The sequence below is a fragment of the Somniosus microcephalus genome, chromosome 24 (genome assembly GCF_052327205.1).
Source record: "Somniosus microcephalus isolate GS21.2 chromosome 24, FLI_Smic_1.0, whole genome shotgun sequence".
Taxonomy (NCBI): Eukaryota; Metazoa; Chordata; class Chondrichthyes; order Squaliformes; family Somniosidae; genus Somniosus; species Somniosus microcephalus.
This window is the reverse complement of record NC_141010.1, coordinates 29,436,501-29,446,042: the sequence shown is the minus strand read 5'-3', so window position 1 is coordinate 29,446,042 and position 9,542 is coordinate 29,436,501.

The window sequence follows — 9,542 nt, the reverse complement described above, 5'->3', positions numbered from 1 at the left end:
GAAACACGACGGTGAAACCTGGCAGTAGCACAATTGGATTGCTGACTATTAGCTGCAGTTCCACCATTAAATAGGAGATTTGCAGGTGGCAGGACTTTGTTGTCTCAGGTCTGGGGGAAACTTTTAGAAGGCATAACCACAGCTGTAGAAGTTTGGAGCCTGACACCCATCTCCAGTGTGACCTCCTGGGAAACCCCTCTCGCCACCTTCACTGAGCGCTTCCTCAACTGAGGCATATACCAGAAGCATGAGAGCCATTTATTTCCTTTCCTCCTGGACATCAGATGAGGACGAAGACCAGCCGTGGCAGCAGCAGCACCAACAACAGCAGCACCAACATCAGCAACAACAACAGGAGCGCCAAGCTGCTGCTCACCCACCTGAAGCTGCACAGGCCAGAAGGCGCCAGTGCGCGACCACACTGCTGCCCGGGATGCAAGGAACACACTCATCTTGGCCAATTTTGCTTAGCCTAGCCAATCAAGCACTTTTGCCTCGCAGCTTCTTACCAGAGCATCGAAAATAGACAAGAACCAGCGGATTCCTAGCACTCTGACCACCATACTGACAATTGCAAGTAATTGTAAGCCCTCAATGTGGAAGTCCCATTAGCGAAATGACACACGCCACAACTGCAGCAGTAGCCATCAGATTTTTTATTTACAGTAACCATCTGATGGCTTTTTAACATTAAACATCAAATTTCACCCAAGTGACTGCCCTTGTGACTATTTGTGCAGTATCTTTCTCTTACGCGTGCTCCTACGTAGTGCTTCCCCTGTGGCTTCAGCAGATGTGGAGGCCACTTGCTCAGTTTCTTGCTGCTCCTGTCTCGACACCTTCGGCGGGCGTCCTCTGGGGTGGCGAACAGTCTGCTGCTCCTGCGGCTGTGCAGGGGTTGAGACACCGATCTCAGTTGGGTGTGGACTCTGGTGGGGCTCTGACCGAGGGCTCTGCAGTGCCATGGAAGTGTGAGTGCTTGTAGAGGAGCCCCCACTTCCTTGATGTCTGCCACCAACTTCCCTCTCATGGGTCAGGCCCCCTCAGCGCTTGCAAGTGGCTTGAGAGCACCTTGCTGCACATCAGGGGGGCCATGGGGACCCGTATCTGCACTGGCAGTCCTACTCAGAAGGACTTCCATGAAGGTCTGGTTTCTCTGTTCAATAGACGACCATCGCTCCTCCAGAGATGTCATTCTATTCAGAACACTCACCATGTTTTCTGCACTCTGGCGACTTATCATAGAAACATAGAAGATAGGAGCAGGAGTAGGCCATTCGGCCCCTCGAGCCTACTCCGCCATTCAATGAGATCATGGCTGATCATCCAAACTCAGTACCCTGTCCCTGCCTTCTCCCCATATCCCTTGATCCCTTTAGCCTTAAGAAATATATCTAACTCCTTCTTGAATATATTTAACTAGCTGGAGTGCCCGGCGGTGCCGAGGCTTTTTCGAGGGCATGTTGTTGTTGGAAGAGAGAGAGAGAGCGACTGGGGGGGGGGAAGAGAGAGAGCGACTGGGGGGGGGGGAAGAGAGAGAGCGACTGGGGGGGGGAAGAGAGAGAGCGACTGGGGGGGGAAGAGAGAGCGCGACTGGGGGGGAAGAGAGAGAGTGACTGGGGGGGAAGAGAGAGAGCGACTGGGGGGGAAGAGAGAGAGCGACTGGGGGGGAAGAGAGAGAGCGACTGGGGAGAAGAGAGAGAGCGACTGGGGGGGAAGAGAGAGAGCGACAAGGGGAAGAGAGAGAGCAACTGGGGGGAAGAGAGAGAGCGACGAGGGGAAGAGAGAGAGCGACTGGGGGGGAAGAGAGAGAGCGACTGGGAGGGAAGAGAGAGAGCGACTGGGGGGAAGAGAGAGAGCGACTGGGGGGGACGAGCGAGAGCGACTGGGGGGGAAGAGAGAGAGCGACTGGGGGGGAAGAGAGAGAGCGACTGGGGGGGAAGAGAGAGAGCGACTGGGGGGGAAGAGAGAGAGCGACTGGGGGGGAAGAGAGAGAGCGACTGGGGGGAAGAGAGAGCGACTGGGGGGAAGAGAGAGCGACTGGGGGGAAGAGAGAGAGCGACTGGGGGGGAAGAGAGAGAGCGACTGGGGGGAAGAGAGAGCGACTGGGGGGAAGAGAGAGCGACTGGGGGGAAGAGAGAGCGACTGGGGGGAAGAGAGAGAGCGACTGGGGGGGAAGAGAGAGAGCGACTGGGGGGGAAGAGAGAGAGCGACTGGGGGGGAAGAGAGAGAGCGACTGGGGGGGAAGAGAGAGAGCAACTGGGGGGGAAGAGCGAGAGCGACTGGGGGAGAAGAGAGAGAGAGACGGGGGAGAAGAGAGAGAGAGACGGGGGGGAAGAGAGAGAGAGACGGGGGGGAAGGTGGCCCGATGGACCCCTGCAAAGGAAGAAAGAAGGTAAGCTCTCCCTCCCTGTCCCACCCCCTCTTTCCCTCCCTCACCCTCTCTCTCCCTCCCCCGTCTCTCCCTGCTTTACTCTCTCTCCCTCACCCTCTCCCCGTCCCCACCCTCCCTCCCCCTCTCCTCACCTTCTCCCTCCCCCTGTCTCTCCCTGCTTTACTCTCTCTCCCTCCCTCACCCTCTCCTCCCCCTCTCCCCTCCCCCCACCCTCTCTCTCTCCCCTCTCCCTCCTTGCCCCTCTCCCTCCCTGCCCCTCTCCTCACTCTCCCTCTCTCTCCCCCTCTCCCTGTCCTCTCCCCCTCCTCCCTCCCTATTTCTCTGTCTCTCTGACGTCTGTCTGTTGACTGTTCCCCTCTGCTACTCCAGGCCCCGCCGTCCGCCCACTCTCCAGGGCAAGGTAAGAGCCGGGCTCCGGCCCCACACCCACACCGCCAGGGATCAGCACCCGGGGAACCCGCCCGCCGCCCAACGTGAACAACAAACACCCTCCTCACCTGTCACGGAGTTGAAGTCTCCGAAAGCGGCCACGGTGCCCCGGGCCTCTTCCCCCGCGCATTCAGGAGGCGCGGGGAAGAGAGAGAGAGAGAGACTGGGGGGGGGGGAGAGTGAGACGCCGCCGCGCACCTGCTCCGCGGAGCTCCGTGCCGCCACCGCCGCACCAGACTTTACTAAGATGGCGGCGGTAGCGACGCTCGGCTGAGGCCCGCCCCTCCAGCCTTCACAAAGATGGCGGCGATCGGGGGCCGCTTGTTGACTGGGGCCGGGAGGTGCCTAGCTCGGGCGTGGGTGCGGAGGAGAGGCCCAGGCTTCGAGGCCTACAAAAACGGTGAAAGGTAGGAAAATTATAGAGGTTAGAGAAAAGATGTACAAATTAATTAACTTTTTTAAAAAACAATTTGTGTTTTAAAAGCAACTTTTTTTTTGCTGGAAATGTATATTTGAAAAGAAACATGCAGAAAGCGGGAAAAAGAAATGAACAGTTTGGAATCAAGATGGCGGCCGCTCACCTCGGTTCAGAATGATAAGGCCCGCCCACACACGCACCGATTGGTTGACCGTCATGTCACCGAAGCGTAGGATTGGTCAATCGTCCTGTCGCTCGACTCTAGGAGGGCCCGCACGCGCGACGAACCCGCTCCCGCCACGCAACGATTGGTCGACCGTCGGGTCGCTCGACTGTACGATTGGTCGACCTTAATGTCACTCTATGCTAATGAGCGGATAATGAGCGGAATTTTGAACGTTTTTTGGATACCGCGGGCGCAATTTTTGTCTCGCCGAATCGTAAATACGCTTATGACCATTCCGGAATCGTAAGCTTTTTTTTGATGTAACGCACGTGTAGGTACGCTCTATAACTTTAGAGTGTATAGCCGGACAGACACACCGAAGGACAGACAGACAGATAGACAGACAGACAGACAGACAGATTGATCCTTTTATTTATATATATAATATAGATAGATATAGATGAATTGGCCTCAACTGCCTTCTGTGGTAGAGAATTCCACAGGTTCACCACTCTCTGGGTGAAGAAATTCCTCCTCCTCTCTGTCCTAAGTGGCTTACCCCTTATCCTTAGACTGTGATCCCTGGTTCTGGACTCCCCCGCCATTGGGAACATCCTTCCTGCATCTGGTCTGTCTAGTCCTGTTAGAATTTTATAAGTTTCAATGAGATCCCCTCTCATTCTTCTAAACTCCAGCGAGTATAAGCCCAATCGACCCAATCTCTCCTCATACATCATTCCTGCCATCCCAGGTATCAGTCTGGTGAATCTTCGCTGCACTTCCTCCATGGCAAGAACATCCTTCCTCAGATAGGGCGACCAAAACTGCACACAATACTCAAGGTGTGGTCTCACCAAGGTCCTGTACAACTGCAGCAAGACATCCTTGTTCCTGTACTTGAACCCTCTCGCTACGAAGGCCAACATACCATTTGCCTTCTTAACCGCCTGCTGCACCTGCATGTTTACCTTCGACTGGTGCACAAGGACACCCAGGTCTCGTTGCACTTCCCCTTCTCCCAGTCTATTGCCGTTCAGATAATAATCTGCCTTCCTGTTTTTGTCACCAAAGTGGATAACCTCGCATTTATCCACATTATACTGCATCTGCCCAATCACCCAACCTGTCCAAATCATACTGGAGTTTCTCGGCATCCTCCTCACAGCACACATGCCCACCCAGCTTTGTGTCACCTCGATGAAGGTTGCCACCCTTTCCATGGTGATGCGTTCATGCACCAATGACTCCACAAAGGCTCTGCTCATGTTTGCAATGGACTCCTCCATTCGCTCCACACTCGCAGCGACCCTGGAGACAAAACCTGCCAGAGACTCCCGCATCTGTTCCTGGAGTTCCTGGATCTTGTGGATGGACCCAGAGGCAGAGGGTCGACATGCAGCGGAGCTGAGCTGGGAGCGTCCTGCGCCCTCCAACTAGGACTGCTGTCCCTGTCTCCACCATCTGCTGATGCTCACTTGTGAGCTGTGGTATACCAGGTGACAACACTGCACTATCTCGCGAAGGTACCACCGAGGGTGTGAGTGTCTGCGCTCTTGCTGGGTGCGCTGAATTCTGCTGACGCTGCACCCTCAGAGGTTGCAGCTTCCTCTGAGGAGTCTGGATGCTCAGGCTCTTCCTCCTGGCTAGTGGGGACGGGTGCTTGCGATGGTCCTGTGGGGGAGTAAAGGAAAGAGTCAGAGATGTGATGCCAAGGTTACATGCATATTGCAGATGATCATAAGTCTATCTGTTAGAGCTTCAGAATCATTATCAGCGACTCATGCAAAGTCAATGAGAGAGAAGGAAAACTATTCTGTCACCAGCTTGCTGTGATGCACCCGTCTGTCCGTCCCCCACTTGCGCATCGTCCTCCACTCCCACGATCTCCAGGATCGCATCCTCCCAGGGGTTGAGCTGGGCTACTGAGGGTGGCCCTCCTCCTGTCCTCATTCTTTCCCTCTTATTGTGAGCTCTCTTTTCCTGCAATGAAGGAGACAAGTGGAGTTTGAGTGAGAATGAAGGAGTGAGTGTAGAGAATCCATAGCATAGATACTTAGAAGGAGACAAAGATGGAGTGAGGTGGCAAGACCAAGGGCCCACCCTATGTGTTGTCAGTTGTTTTCATAGCATCACAGTGATAGGGAGTGTGAGGGCTGCATAATTGAATAGTTGTGTGAATGTGACCATAGAGAGGGAATGGTTAGGGGTGCATGGATGTCAGTGTCAAGTGGGATGTGGAGGAAGAGATTGCTAAAGCTGAGTGCTGGTGAGGAGAGGCAATGGGGATCAGTGATGCGAAAGTCATACTTACTTTTCCAGTGCGCAGAAGGTCATGAAATCTCTTCCTGCACTGTATCCAGGTTCTGCGGGTTATGGACAAAGAGTTGACCTCCTGGGCCACCTGGATCCACACAGCCTTGGTCTGCTGGGGAGGCTTCTTCCTCCCTGAAGAAGGGAAGAGCACCTCTTTATTGGCTCTTGCTCCCTCCACTAAAGCTTGCAGGGCAATGTCATCAAAACCTGGGAGCAGACCTCGGTCTCTCGCTGGTCATTCTGCCTCCAGGTCCCTCTAACATGAAAGGCCAAAAGGTTGGCAGTCTGCAGAAGAAGCAAGGCTTGTTGCAGACCTTAAATGCAGCAGCAATGATGATGTCATTGGAGGCGACTTTCAGACTGGAAAACTCATTGGCCAGGTGTTCCCACACGCCGGAACTCAATTGCCCACTTAAGTTAAAATCGCATCATTTTCCCACATCGATTTAGAATCGGGTGGATAACACGAAATGCGGATTGCACGACCCCAGCCCGCCCCAGTAGCAAAATCCAGCTCTTTAAGTCTGAATATGTGCTGGGCTGACTTTAAATTATTTCTCTGTAAACCCACAGTAATGCTATCCCAAGGACCATTAATACTTTTTTGTGAAATCACACAGCCTGCCCCCGACACAGGGACCCTATATTGTAGAAAGATTGTCTCAGCTCCTATCATCCCTCTCTTTTCATTAGAATTAGCAAGGGCAGAAGTATTTAATCTACCTGCATGGGAACTTCAACATACTGAAAAATAGAACTTGCCATTCATTAGTGGAAAACTTACTCAGTACATCCAGGCACAAAATGGTTAAAAAAACAAACAAAAGTAATAGCATGAACAAAACTCTGTAACATACAAATAATAATGGGTAGAAGGGGTAGGTTTTAAGGATGTAATGCAACCTCAGGTTTCAAACGATGGGTATATGCCTCCATGGGATGAAAATTGGTCAGATTTTATAATGGTCCATTCCGCCAGATTACTAAACATGTGGTGAAGGCAAAAATGTATCCCCGTGTATTTTATAATATAATCTCAGACTATTAGATTTCATTTAGGTGTCCTGGCCAATATTTACCCCTCAAAAAACAGATTATCTGCTCATTATCACATTGCTGTTTGTGGGATCTTGCTGTGCGCAAAATGGCTGCCGCGTTTCCTGCATTACAACAGTGACTACATTCCAAAAGTACTTCATTGGCTGTAAAGTGCTTTGGGACGTGAAAGGCACTATATAAATGCAAGTTTTTTTTTACTCTCAGTTATTTACTATTTATGTAACACAGTAATTCAATTTAAATAATATATGCATGAATAATGCTTAAAACTAGCTACCCATTACAATTTTTCTTGTCTTTCTATATTTTATTGATATTACTCACCTGAATTGATCCCACGTGTTCCTCCCAAGGCCTAAATTATGCTTCCCTACAAGTTATTCCTCAACCCTGCCCCCTTAATGTGTTGAAATCAAAATTCATCGCACCACCTCTTACCCGACCTCATTGTTTCCCAGGAGCTCAAAACTGTGGAACTTCCGAGTTAACTTGCTACAACAGTCCTACTATTTACAAGCTTTTAAAAAACTAAGCTATGCATTACCTCGCTGCCACTTCTCTCTCGATTTATTTCTCGTACCCTTGTCGGAATCCTGATCTATGCACCATAGCCCTTCACCATAGTTTCGCAATTTAAAACAGATAAATCCTATTCCTTTGCACATTCTGAATCTTTTATTCCATCAATTTATCAGAGCATCTTCCCTGGGTTTAAAGAAATTGTAAAGGGAAGACACAGCGTGGATGAATTAGGATCAGAAATTAAGCTTCAGTGCTTACAAAACTCATGAACATAACAAGGATTCAAAGTGATTCTTCAGGCCTCTATTGTGATAATTCTAATGCCACAGGAGAGGACGCGTGAGATGTAATGTAATCCATTACACCGGTAATTACTATTCTCAGTTTTTAAATATTTAATTATTGTTACATTTGAAAGCTCCGAATAGATGAGAGGTGCTTTATAATTTAATGAAAAGTAAAGTATCATGTGATGCCAAAGCTCACAAACATTTCATATAATTATCATGTTTCAAAGAAGCATCTATAATAATATTGACCATGGGGACTGGATTAGCCATTCAGCCCCTCAAGCTTGTTCCATCATTCAGTTAGATCATGGCTGATCTGTTCCTCAACTTCATTTACTCCCTTTTGTTCCATATCCTTTGATAAGAAATCTTGTATTAACGGACCGCAATTTATGGCCCCTACGGGTGCGTACGAGGTGTGTACACGCCCATACGGGCCGCGCAAGTTCCGGGTTTTCACACGCGAAGTGCATGCGCGAAAAGCCGGAGCTTGCGATCTGTCAAGAATCTTCCCCGCGGGAAGCCTCCGACCGCAAATTCAGGGCCAATATTGAATTGCAAAAATGGTGCAATGTAAGGTTTTGTCCTGGAGGTTGTTCCATGATTGATAGCTGCATTGCAGAATCAAGAGTCTGCACCATAAAAAGCACATTGCATTAGCTCTGAAATCGTTGTTATTTGCTACTAACTGGCATGCTATAACAAAAGGTAGCTACTTCATGGATCCAGCATTTTCAGACTGCCTGCCCCAGAGTAAATAGAAATAGGAAATGGTATCAGAGTGCATGTACCCTGCTATCCCTCGCTGGTAACAGCAGTACAGATCTGAGATGAACATTCCCCCGGCATTTCTGTAGCTGGAGATATTCTACTTTGGGTTCATCAAACCCCACAATTAGTAGACGTGGCTGTACTCCAACCTAATTGAGTCCACTTATGTTTCCTTTGTAACACTCTTTACCCTGTATGACTCACACAAATCAGCACTTGATGGGCTTGAAAAAGTTGCCAAGGGTTGGTAGGCCCCAAAAATCCATGGGCATGATCCCTATGGCTACGGTGGGACCATGCGCACCGATACCCTCCATTGCTGACTTCAGACTTCACAGGCTCAGTGGGATGGCATCTAATTTGCATGGGGCGTGAGGAGCCAAAGCTGGAATCTACCTGTCATCTGCAGCTAGAAAACCTAGGCCTAGAAATTGGGTAAGGTACGTCCCAGCACCCATTCTAAGTGGTGCAGGTAGCACCCAAAATTCATGCTGCCTGCTCATTTACATGATTGCAGCGCTGATCTCAGCGCTAAACGTGCTGCTGATTGGCTTATCACTCAACGGGGAGGGGGCAATATCGGGTGCAGTCCACTGGCTCAATGGTAATGAATCCCGAGGTCCAATATCAGGCACACCTCAAGCCTCACCATTCAGGTGCAGGGATTGCGATTCGTTTTTTTTAAATGGTTGGTACACTCCGAGCACAGCGTGGAGGCCCGAGGCTTGACCGATCTTGGGTCTCGGGCTTAATCAGCTGAATTCCGGTGAGCTGCGGGTATCTGTCGTGCCTCCAGAGGCAGCTCGCCAGTGTAATGGCTTCAAATCTGGGTCGGTTGCCTCGCTGGCAGTGGCCCTCAGGTAAGACCTGGAGGGGAGGAGGAGAATGGTCGGTGAGTGATCGAGGGCTGGCAGTGGCTTTCAGGAGAGCTCTGGAGTCTGGAGGAGCATTGCTGATCCTCCTGGCTTCACATGAAGGTAAGTTAAATTTAAAAAATGTAACTTCTCGTTGGCGGATGTTGGTTAGGCCACAACAAGTAATTGAAAACCTGAGCGGAGCCTGCCCAGCCCATAAACTGCCCAGCCCATAAACTGCCCAGCCCATAATTCACTCAGTCCATTATCCACCCAGCCCATAAATTGCCCAGCCAATAATTCATAAGAACATGAGAAATAGGAG